The 12,651-nt window shown below is 41.7% G+C and overlaps 1 protein-coding gene across 6 annotated transcripts in view; it reads left to right on the top strand.

Moving 5' to 3' along the window:
• Window positions 1–12,651, top strand: part of LRRC3B (leucine rich repeat containing 3B) — a 168,222-nt gene that overhangs the window by 68,432 nt on the left and 87,139 nt on the right. Inside the window, exon 1 of one of the 6 annotated variants that reach the window (XM_055285369.2) lies at window positions 11,436–11,811. The exons of 3 other annotated variants lie outside the window; for them this stretch is intronic. The gene's annotated coding sequence lies outside the window, so the exon portion shown is untranslated. Of the gene's footprint in view, window positions 1–11,435; window positions 11,812–12,172; window positions 12,628–12,651 lie in introns of those variants that run through there. 2 more of the 6 variants (XM_055285422.1, XM_055285434.2) reach the window with 2 other exon arrangements.

Below are 12,651 nucleotides of genomic sequence, written 5' to 3'. Positions count from 1 at the left end.
AGAATGGTGGAGAAGATGGTGGTCATTGGGTGAACAACTAACCATGTCTGCCACCGTGGGTCTGGGGTTCTCTTAGTCATGGCAATCCTGAAGGGCTAGAAATGCCTCATTAAGTTAGTACATGGAAGGGGTGACTGGACTCCATCATAGCATGGGTCACTTAGATAAGGCCGTATGCCTTAATTTACCTCAGAACCTTCTTCTCTTATTGGTCTATGCCTCCCCATACCCTCTTGTCTTCTTGATTCAGAACAGCAACTTTTCTTACCTGGAGTGTTCTTATGGTTTGGCTGTGTCCCCACCCAAATCTCAACTTGAATTGTTCCTCCCAGAATTCCCACATGTTGCAGGAGGGACCTGGGGGAGGCAATCAAATCATGGGGGCCAGTCTTTCCTGTGCTATTCTTGTGATAGTGAATAAGTCTCACCAGATCTCATGGTCTTATCTGGGGTTTCCACTTTTGCTTTTCCTCATTTTCTTTTGCTGCCACCATGTAAGAAGTGTCTTTCACCTCCCACCATAATTCTGAGGCCTTCCCAGCCATGTGGAACTCTAAGTCCAATTAAACCTCTCTTTCTTCCCAGTCTCATGTATGTCTTTATCAGCAGTGTGAAAATGGACTAATACAAGTACTGTGATAAAGTCCTAAATGGTCTCAATATTCCCATCCCTTTTACACATTCCCACTATGTTGAATACAACTGTCAAGAGATTTCTAGCTTGAAAATGTGCTTGTGACACAATTTGCTCAAAATTATATTATGGCCCCCATATCCTTTATGTTAAAATGTTAGCTCTGTATTACAGTCTTCAAGTCTCATTATAATTTCCTCTCTGCTGCTTCTCTAGCCTCACCTCTCAATACTCCCCACTAAAAGTCAAAGCCTTTGACATTTAAGACAATAAGAGAAAAATTCTGCTGTAACCTATGATTAAATTCTGTGGATATACAGTTGTGTAGTTAAAAATTTCTTTTAATATCTCTGCAGGTTATGAAAAGTGATCGTTGAACTCCCCCTTACTTGGGACATTGACACTTTCCAATCCATTCTGCGTGCTAATGCTTGATCATCAAGGCCATCCTTAAATATGGCAGGAGGCTTTAATAGTGAGGACTCCAGAGACTTTTTACTCCTTGTGGGGAAAGTCACTTGGAGCCAAATTTCTTATTTCCTTAATATTATGCTTAGTTTGCCTTCCCTTTCATGATTTATTAATTTTTCTTTCTGGTTTGTTACTTTTCAAAATACATGATTTTTATTATCTTCCCCTCCTCTCATTACTTTTATCATTCTACCAGATATAGCTCATAAACTATGCACTGTTTCCCTCCCTGTTTCCCACCTTCCAAATATCATAGCTTTAGTAAAAATTACAAGTATGCATATGACATATTTTAGGTGTTTAGTAAATGTTCTTTCCATTCTCTTCATTAGGCATGTATTGAGCACCTTCTATCTGGTTTGGTGGTAAGGAGATGAAGACCCAATACATGGTCTCAGCATTTAGATGATCACACTTGGGTTTACCAGGACAATGCTAGTTTGATTATTGTCATATTGGAAGAATATAGATTGAGCATTGAGAATGAGAAGGAAACAGTCCTTAGGTCTGCCTGGAGAATCAGGAAAGGGCGCTCAAGAGGGTAGTAGTGAGAGACACACAAAAGATGAGAAGCTGGCTGAATGAATTGGAGATTCCAGGCTGTGTTTCAGTGAGAGGCACAAGAATGTGGTGAATTTTGGAGAACTGTGAGCATCTAAGCTTAGCCGTACCACAGAAGAAAGAAGAATGACAGGAGGTGAGGCTAGTGAAATAGGCAGACAGGAGATTATAATGAGACTTGTGGGCTGTGTAATGAAGTTCAAATATTATCATGAACCATTGAAGATTTTTGAGCAAGTCATGTCACAGTCACATTAGCAGACTAAAAGGATCACTCCAACTGCTATGCAGAGAATGGAAGGGAGGTAAGGGGAGAACTAGGGATGGTGAGACCTTTTAGGAGAATATTGAAGTACTCAGATGAGAAATAATAATGTTATAATTCAAGACAGCAGCTGGGAAGAGGGGAGAGAGATGGTGTGCTGTGGGCCATTAGATAGTTATTTAGGAAGTACATTTGGTTGCATTTGGTGGTGCACATGGAGGGTAAGGGTGACCTAAAAGTGAATATGTGGTGTGTGAAGAGAAGAATATAACTTTCAGGTGTTCTCATTTTGGAAAGATCTCTGCTTGCTGAAATCGTTAATGGCTCCTTGTATACAAAGTTTTGTGCCAGACATACCCAACAACCTGTAAATACAACTCAACCTTGATTCTTGTTAAAACTCCAGCAAGTACCTGTCTCCGTTTAACTCTTGAGGAACTGAGTACCATGGTTCATAGAAGCAGGGCATTGGCCATGAGTAAATATTGTGCTTTTTCTCTAGGGTAAGATCTCTATTTTTATTGAGCAACTGTCAGTAGGCCATGCAACACTGCCAACAACACACTGAAAATAGAATGAAGGCAATTACCTCAGCAAAGATTAACACAGAAAGTAAAATTGCACTTATGTAATACTCATCTTTCAGCCACTAAGACTAGCCTTCGGTTGGTTTCTCTGTATCTGCATGAACATCATAACAGAGCAACAGCATCCATGCTCATGTTGGAAGAATCTACCCTCTGTATCACTCTCTCTTCCTGTGTTCTCTAAAGCTTTCCTCAGAGCAGACATCAGAACACTGAACTGCTCTCACTGATGATCTCCCAGCAAAATGCTGTAAACAGATGAGAGATACTAGCTAGCAACATATCAGCACTCTTCTGGTGTTTGGCAACTGCTTGTCAGTAAACTTCAGGAAAATGCTTGCATTTTGAGAGAATTGTCAGGCCTGAGTGAAACTTTAGAGACATTCAAGCCAATCCCGTCATTTTACGGAAGAAAACACTGAAGCCTGAAGGGATTAGATGGCTTGTCTGTGGTTTCCTTAGTTCCTTTTAAGTTTAGAAAAAGGACTGAAACCTCCGCCTCCACTCCAGCAAGGGCATTTCCTCCACACCCTTGGCTTCTTACGATGAAATCAGGACCATAGGGAAAGCTTCCTTGTCAAATCCTTGAAGCACCCCCAGGGAGTGGAGAAAACTTTACAACAAAAGAAGAAAATAAACCCCATAATTAGAAACAGAATTGACTCCAGACCAACTAACAGAAATATTGTGCTGGCTTTCACAAGTTCTACAGAAGGAGGAAAGGAAAGCCTGCATCGGCAACTCGAGGCTTACATGTGGATCTGGTGGAATGCTACCATTTTCGTAAAACACACATAAATAACAAAAATAGCTATGATGCGGTGCAAAAGAAACAAGAAAAAACAATTGCTGAGAAGGGCCACATTGGCATCAATTATTGATGTCACCCTGCTTTATTTTTTTGCCCAAATCTCTGGCATTGAAAACTGAATTGGCTTATTATTTCTATTAAATTGTAGTAATAGGGATATTAACTACACCTTATCAGGCCAAATCTTACACCTGTAAAGTAACAAGAGGACATAAAGGATAATGGAGATTTTAGGGAAAAAAAATCAGATGCCTCAGAAGCAGACGTGGTGCTGTCCGTATATATCCACATGGGTCCCTATTTTAGTTAAAGGGAGAAGGAGGAGGGGGAAAGAGAGTATTTGCCAGATACAGTGGTGTCATATATAATATCTCAATTGATTATTACAACCTTAAGAGATGCCTATTTTATATTTACAGAGGAGTCGCAAAGATAGTACAGAGCTGTCATGTATCTTCCACACAACATTAACATTTTGCATCACCATGTGGGGCTTTTACCACTTTTTTGAGATATAATTCATCTACTTAAAGAATACACCTCAGTGGCTTTTATTGATAGGTATGGGACAACCAACACTTCAGTCAATGTTAAAACATTTTTATCACCTCAAAAGGAAACCTCACATTCTTTAGTTACCATGTTTTTCATCTCCAACTCATACCACAGCCCTAAGCAACCACTAATCTACTTTCTGTCTCTGTAAATTTCTCTGTCCCAGACATTTCATGTGAATAGAATAATACAACATGTTATCTTTTGTGACTGGCTTCTTATTCTACTTACCATAGTATCATGGCCTATCCATGCTATAGCATGTATCAGTACTTCATCCATTTTTATGGCACAGTAATATTTCATTATATGGCTATAATATATTTTCTCTTTCCATTTGTCAGTTGATGGAGACATTTGGGTTGTTTCTACCTTTTGGCTATTATGAATCATGTGAAGCTAATTTTGATGGAAATTAAAATGTCCACTGTATTGCAAATAAAGTTGATTGGAAATGTGATTTTAGATCTATAAGGACTTTGATATGTCCTAATACCTTACTTTTGAAGTAAACTGACTTGTTTGTTCAGTCACTAAGACCTTCCCCAAAGTGCAAGTCCTTAAGCACATGGCAGGGTGCAGTCTGAACACGTATGTGTCCTATGAACTTGATATCTTCAAAAGAGATAAATGTAAGGATAATTTTCAGTGTCTTCTTTTAAACTCATCAATCAGGTAATTTGACCCTCTCTTTTAGAGTTCAACTTTGGGAGGCCGAGGCGGGCGGATCACGAGGTCAGGAGATCGAGACCACGGTGAAACCCCGTCTCTACTAAAAATACAAAAAAAAATTAGCCGGGCGTGGTGGCGGGCGCCTGTAGTCCCAGCTACTCGGAGAGGCTGAGGCAGGAGAATGGCGTGAACCCGGGAGGCAGAGCTTGCAGTGAGCCGAGATTGCGCCACTGCACTCCAGCCTGGGCGACGACAAAGCGAGACTTCGTCTCAAAAAAAAAAAAAAAAAAAAAAAAAGAGTGAATGGGCCAGAGAGATGCCTTAGTTGGGGGTATCCCAGATGCAAACCTTTGGGATAAGGGTGTGAATTCAAGAAATTTATTTGGCAAATTCTGGTAGAGATTTAGGGCAGTGAGATAGGGATGGGAAAGAAGCCAATAAAGGGCTCACTTTTGGGCGAGCTAGTGTTGTGTATAACAAGTGCTTAATCATACACAGGACTTCTGGGGCACAGTGTACAACATGCCTTAGAGACATCTCAAAAGAGTAATTGTGTGTGGGATATTTATACATCAATTCTCATCAGTTATTGGTAATGGAGCAGTAAGTCCCCTGGCACTTGTCAAAAGACCAGGCATAGAGAAGCAGGTGCTTCCTTGCAGTTGGAAGCTGTGTGGTAGAGCAGCAACAGCTACAAGAGACTAAGATGTTATGAAGCCTCCTCATGCGAAGGCAAGAGGAGCAAGAGTAGAGCTTCCATCCTGATAATAAGACTTTCAAAGAAGACATTGATGAATACTGAGGCAACACCATAGACCTCCACTTACTTGTCTATAAAATGGGAACTAATTCTTTATTCATTAAACCCTTGATATTTAAAGCTGCAATTATATATGAAGCAAAATACCAGTCTACTCTACCCCTTACATCTTAATACCTCAGGAAAGATTTCGGCCCTATAAAGAAACACATTAATATGTGATTGTGGGATGGTAGAAAAAACACGTTTTGGAGACAGATGATCCTGGGTTTAACCCCTAGCCTCAATATATAGAACCTGTGTGCCCTTGAGCAAACTGTTTTATCTATGAGAACAGTTGCCCTCCATCCCCACCCCAACATCTGTTAAAAAATGAAATGAAATTTTGACAACATTTTAGCACGATGGCTGTTTTATAGCATGAGTTCAGTAAATGAGAGTTTTTCATATTCCTACTGGGATTAAGGAAGAGATGCAACAAGGAAATACATAAACTTATTCAATAAATATTAATACCCTACCCTACGTAGAATTCTATTCTAGTTGTTGGAATATAGTAGCAAAGGATCCAAATCTCTGCCTTCATGAAGTCTACGTTCTAGTAAATTACAAACACTGGGATCACGTTTTCACTTTTAAGGTCCTATTTTTATTGTCTGGAAAAGTAGGTTCAGTTTATGTTGCTTTTGGGCTTTTAACTTTGAAAAATGTAAGTCTTATATCAAAGCATCCCAAAATACTTCTCTCCAACTTTTAATTAAACATTTTCTGAGAGTCATTCCTCAAATCTTTCTTTGATATTGCATTAGTTGAAATATTTAGGGTCCCAAATGATGGAAAGAAAATTTGAATGACTTTAAGTAAAAAGGGAAACTTATTGAAATAAGTGGATATATAAAAAGCTATGGGAAGAACAGAGACATGGCTGGACCTTTAAATAGCTGTATCCAGGGGCATAGAAGCTACAGGGAATTGCCCTGTCTCTCACATCTGTACCTGTGTGGCAGCTTTATCACTCAGACTGCAGTGTGGCTTTCTCCACATGGCAGACAATATACCTGCTTATTGCACCTATGATTTATATCATGCAGCTTTATCTACCAGAGAGGTTAACCCAACCCTCCCAGTTTTCTTATACAAAATTTCCGAGAAGAGACAGTTCCACTTTGGGGCAAGGATTCTCCATTAGATCATGCAGCTTTGTAGTTACATCACAGTAATTATGTGGCTGGGACACTCCTAGAATTGTATAGGTACCCATACTATCTGTTAAGACATAGAACCCCAAGAAGGCCGATTCTCATGTCATGGTCACCTTTCTGGCAAGAAGCATGTATAAATAGCGGCTCTGAAAGTTGGAGAAATAAACAAATAATAGAGCTAGAAGAGACCACATCTTATTCAGTCCACACAGGTGTCCATTAGTAGAAATGAGCCAACAATACATTACTTTGTGCAAATTTGTCCAGTACATCCAAAACAAACACATTAAAAAGGGATTATTTACAATTTATGTGTCAGGGAAGTAATAATAATGTATGTATTACATATATTAATGTTCCTGTGTGTTTCTAAAGTACTGTGGAACTTCAAAACATTTTCCAGTTTAGGGAATTAATTAGCTTCCCTGTGAAGTAACTCATGACCAATATTGCCATTTTGGAAAATGAATGATTGAATTAGAAAGCCAAGGGATGTTGAATTATTCATTTTTTCAATAAGGGTATATCAATCACATACTTCATGCATGTCTCAGGGCTGAGGGTTGTGAGGACATAAACTGAAAAAGTCTCTGCTCTCAAGGAACTTAGAGTCTAGTAAGAAAGGGAGACTTCTCAACATTGAGCCCTAATACAGGTCAAAACAAGGCTCAGGTAAGATGGATAAATATGAGAGACTAGAGGAGGTGATGAGATAGGACTGGGAAGAGAGTTAAATTGCAGAGGCCTTTAAAAACACAATGAGAAATTTAGTCTTCCCTATGTGAAGACATCATTAATTTTTTAACATAGAAAATATTATGAATTCATTTAATTGACTAAGACTCCAATTGTTGATGAAATTATCTCAATAAATAAAGGAAAAATCGATCCATTTGCCTAAATCGTTCAAATGATTCATTAGTCCACTAGTTCAGTTTGCCTGGTGTGTTCTGGGCTAAAATTTATGATATTGTTTGAAGATTGGACAAATTTGTACAATTGATAAGGCTAAATTGTTGAGGTTTTCATTATCTGGAAAGGGTCTGACCCCTGTTGGAGCTCTCCTGGTGAACCCAACCGCTATGCGGTGAGGAAGTCTTTGAGAACCTATGGTGTGATGCACAGGGAGAGCCCCGCATGGAGAGAAACTAAGGTCCCTAGCTCGCAACTCGTGTCAGATGCTCAACCAATAGCCAACAGCCAACACAGCCTGTCAGGTATATGGTGAGCCACGTGGGAAGTGGATCAGAGATGCGCCTTCCTCAGTGAGCCTTGTCCAGAATTTAGATTCAGGCTAAATAAATGATGGCTGTTATTTCAAGCCAAGAAGTTTAAGGATGGTTTGTTATTAGTAAACTGGATCACCTTGTACAAAGGATTCATGGTAATCATATCTTCACATTTTGATCTCATTCATCCATTAGACAGCAGAGTTTCGGGCACTCTGCTTAGATTTGTTTTGCAGCAACCAGAAGTCAAGTCCAGCTCCGCAAAATATGCTGTTTAATATAAAGAGCTGATTGGTTGATTCAGATTTCAGAAACTCAATTTCTGGGGTCAGAGAAATGCATTTTCATTTCTGTAAAGAGTTTCAGAGAGAGAACACAATTTAAAATTCAAAGAATTTCGTTTACATGAAAAGTGTTCTGGAACATATTGATTTTTAAATCGTGTGCCCCTATTTCTAAAGAAAGTTAAACTGAAAACACCATAAATCATATTCCCCCCTGTATTTCTATAACATTTTTAATATACATAGAAAACTTGTACAAACCATCCATCTCTGACCCAGAGGGGCCACTAAAGTAGATGTGAAGGTCATGGTCCTGCAGTGTTAGGCTTCCTTCTCTAGTTCACTAATCAAAAGTTACAAATATACCTTCTGATTCCTCCTTTTTCTCTCTCCCTCTCTCTGTATTGGCTGTCAAGAGAAGGCAAGGGTAGCAACCAATCAGCTCTTTATATTAAACAGCATATTTTGCGGAGCTGGACTTGACTTCTGGTTGCTACAAAACAAATCTAAGTTTATATCAGAGGTGACAAACTTCATGCCCTGTCGTTTATCCTTTTTATAGCATGGGTGACACCAACAGTCAACAAGTAATGTTGATGACATGTGGATGAATCAACAAAAACAGAAAACTTCCAAATCTAGAGGTTTCCTATGTCCATAGTTAGTCGTATTTTAATTAAAAGACAATTAAATTAAAAACAAATTCCGCTGTTATTTACTATATAATTTTACTTGATGATTACTACAGGATTTTTTTTAAAAAAGACACCCCAAATCCCAGTGCCAACAGAGATAGCCACTGGTAATAGTGAAGCATATCTTACTGTAGAAATGAGTCTATATATGTATATATTTTTACCAGAAAATATATCATACCTTAAACTCATGTTTATACATTTGTTTGCCAAATAAATATATTTAATATATTGAGATTTTACTATGCATTAGGCACCATGCTAAGCGCTTCATAAATGCTATTTCACTTAATCGCAACAATACTATAATGTAAATAACATCAACCCAATTATACAGTCGATATATTGGAGGTTCAGGTCCATAATCACATAGTCAGCAAGTAGAAATGCCTGGTTTCAAACCCAGATTTGTCAACTCCAGATTTTATTTTTTACTATTCTACTTCTCACTTTGTGCATCTGAAATTTTTGACTAAAATTATATTACAACCATAAATCATGATAATATTCACCTACAACATTTTAGTGTCTGACTGATATTCCATTGTATAGATTTACAAAATATTTTACCATTCCTCTCTTGGTAGTTTGAGTTTAGTTTTGTTTCTTTTCGATTTTTCACTAATATAAACAACACTGCAATGAATATCTAGGTAGATAAATCTTGTTGCTCAACCTTAGTTATTTCCCGAGGATGAATTTGAAGAATTAGAGTCACTGGAAAAATGACATGCAAAAATGTTATGCTTTCAATAGCATGCCAAATTTCCCTTCAGAAAAACTATGCCAAATTACATACCTGCTATCCACATGTATCTATGTTTGTGTTCAAAAATCTCTTTTAAAAACCAAAAACAAAATTAAAAAAAAACTTTAAACCACAGTCTTTTAAATCACAGTATCATAACATCTAAGAGACAGAAGGTATCTTAAGAGTCATTTAGTCTAATCTCCTGCATTATGGACATACTTTTTCATGCAGCATTCCTGATCTGAGGTATCTATCCTGCAATTTGTAGGTGGGACAGAAAACAAGCAAACAAATCTTAAATATCCTTAAACTACAAAGCAATTTTCTTCACCTCTGAGCAATGTAACACTGTTCAAACTGTTCTAAAATGCATCCAGAATAAAAGTGCCTCAATAGAAATGAGGAAACTTTGGCAGGCTTTCAACATACTTGACACAGGTCATGAAATAATCAAGATTTTTTGGTCATTCTCCCCTTGGAATGGGTTTGCTCTAGGTGCTGGCAGCTGAACATATATGTCTTGCTCTACGCAGTTGCTTAGCAGCTTGGTTTTCTTTTGCTTTTGGGAATTCAGGAAACAGAGGTGGGTGGTCAGTGGGAGAAGGTTGATTGTCTAGAGACCAAAATGTATTAAATACTTTATTACCTTTCCAGTAAAGGGGCTGTGAGTCTAACTGTATGTGTGGCTCCCTCCACCACACCCTAAATCAAAAGTTTCATCCCTGGAGTCTCTTTGATTCTAGAGACACTGAGATTTAGCTCATACAGAAGGAGAAAATGACCTTCAACTGGATAAGCTTTCCTTGAGTGCCCATTAGATACAAAACACTGCTGGATGTTGCAGTGAGAACAAACAAACAAAAAGCACAGGGAATACTCATATGTGAGTGAAGAGATAAATCTATAAATATATAAGTTCCGCAAGTGATTGGCAAATAAAATTCTGAGAGGGCAAAGAGAGGGGAAAGATTTCTGCCTCCAATCAGAGGACTGGGGTAGCGGAAAAAAGCTTTAGAAAAAAGGTGGTATTTGTAGAGTCTGGAGAGGCGGGTTCCTCTGTCCCAAACTGGTGTCTACTGCAGATATGGTAAATAATTAAAATCATGAAATAAGAACATCACTAAAACCAATAATTTGACTTACTCTTAAAACACACGCGCGCACGCGAGCGCGCTCGCACACACACACACACTGGCGTGCGCGCGCTTTTTTAAGGGGCCTATAGACTCCATTTCGGCTGCACGTTAAAGTCATCCCAGGAAGGAGAAGGGAAAATTGAATTCCACCTTCTTCTGATTTAGAAAGCTAGATTGGTTGAGGATCGGGATCAGGGACCACAACTCAACCCCGAAACTTTGGGCTTCCAGAACTGCAGGGGAAACTGATTCTGAGATCTGACAATGGACCCTGGGGCGGGAGGGGGGTACCTTATTCATAATCCTCCCTCACAATAGCGGAGCACAGTACTCGGCACCCAGTAAAAACTCATTTATCGAATTGATTTTAAGCGTCCGCTTTTTCCCCAAGGAGGGCAATCAATCCATTGCACGTTTTGCTCCTTTGACCAGCTTAATTCAGCTCTGATCTCAGTAGTTAGAAAAACAGGAGAAAGAATGGGGCCATAGCCTGCTGCAAGTAGGGCTGTGTAAGGGGGTGCGAGGAAGGAAGGCGAGAGCAGCGGAGGGAGTTAATACTCCTACCTCAGCTAGTCTCCGGCAGCCAACGCTCAGCCCCCGCCCCCTCTCTCCAAACCGGACCCCGCAACCGCGAGGCGAGAGAGCAGCGCCGGCGAGGCGCTGGCTGGGCTCTGACTGTCACGTTAATTCCCTGCTGCTTTTCTAGTCCCCAGCCGCCTCGCCCCTCCTCCCTCATTCCCAGCCTGGGTTTGGAGGCGATTTCCCTCTATTGACTGAGCCGACTGCATCTGGGCAAGCGGGGCTTTGCCTCTCTCCTGTCTTTGTCTGCTCTAACTGCAAGGCTACGGCGCCTGGAGCAGGGTCTGCAGCGGCCGCCGCAGCAACGCGAGCCAAGTCGTGCCCCGCACGGCCGCCCGGGGCCGCACCCTCGCTCGGTGGCGGCGCCCGAAGACGCCAGCCGCGCCACGCACTGCCTGCATCCCGCGCCCCAGCCGCCGCGCACCAACGCCGCCGCCTTCGCCGGGAGCCAAGCCCGCCGGGCCGGCCCGGTCGCAGGTGGGCAGCTCGGCTTGCAGCTGGTTGGAGGTGGCGGCCGCTGCAGCCCTGGCAGCGCGCACACCCCTAAGCATACGCACCCAACGCCTCCTCCCTGAGCCACGAGTATGGAGCAGCCACCCCGGCCCGGGACTGGCGCAAGGTAAGGTGCAGCCGCCTGTTGCTTTTCGCAGAGCGCGGGATCATCCCTCTGCCCGGGTACCTAGGCCGTCCCTCCAAGGAACAAGTAGAGGAGAACTATTACCCTAGTTCTAAGCCATGCCTGTCTAAGCTCCCCTTATCCCTTTTGCGCAGACCCTGGGAGAGACTTCCTCCTGGAGAGATAGAGTCGACCCTCTTTGCTCCTGTTCAGCCGGCTGCTATACAATAGTCTGCAAACTTTTGTGACCCCCTTCCCTGCGCGGTGCTCACCCTGTGCTGTGCAAGTTGCAGGTTTAGTTCTTGCCCTTCCCCCAGCCCCTCTTGCCATATGCATCTGCCCATTTCTCTCTGTGTGTTCTTGCCAGTCGACTTTTCACTCCACGCAGCTCTGGCTCCTGAGGCGAGGGTTTGGGACCCAGCAGTGCTCATCCTGCCTCTAGGAGCTGGGTAGGGACAGAGAAGGTGAAATAAGAGAGGTGGGACGTGGAGGATGGCTGCGGCCACCCCTGAAGCTTCGTCTAGCGCGATGGGAGTCGGTCCATCCTTGCACACGCCACCCCCAACTCGGCAATGAAACCTTTGGAGTGGCTTGCGGCTGTGCGCCGTGGGAACTGCAAGTGCAGATATGGGTGGGTGAAGTAAGTGGCTCAGGGAGGGAAAGGCTGCTCGTGCGGTGGAGGAGGAAGCTGAGGGTCGGGTAGATCTGCCCACGGTTGAGGGAAATGAAAAGGTACTGCTAATGTGGGCTAGCGGCCAGCCCTGAGAGGCCATCTGACGAAGAGGAAAAGGGATTTGAGTCCGGAGGGCGCTGGCCTGGGTATGTAAATACAGATGGGGGAGG

Source organism: Symphalangus syndactylus, chromosome 1, assembly GCF_028878055.3.
Source record: "Symphalangus syndactylus isolate Jambi chromosome 1, NHGRI_mSymSyn1-v2.1_pri, whole genome shotgun sequence".
Lineage (NCBI taxonomy): Eukaryota > Metazoa > Chordata > Mammalia > Primates > Hylobatidae > Symphalangus > Symphalangus syndactylus.
The sequence above is the reverse complement of the archived record's forward strand: the minus strand, read 5'-3'. Positions and strand labels throughout refer to the sequence as shown.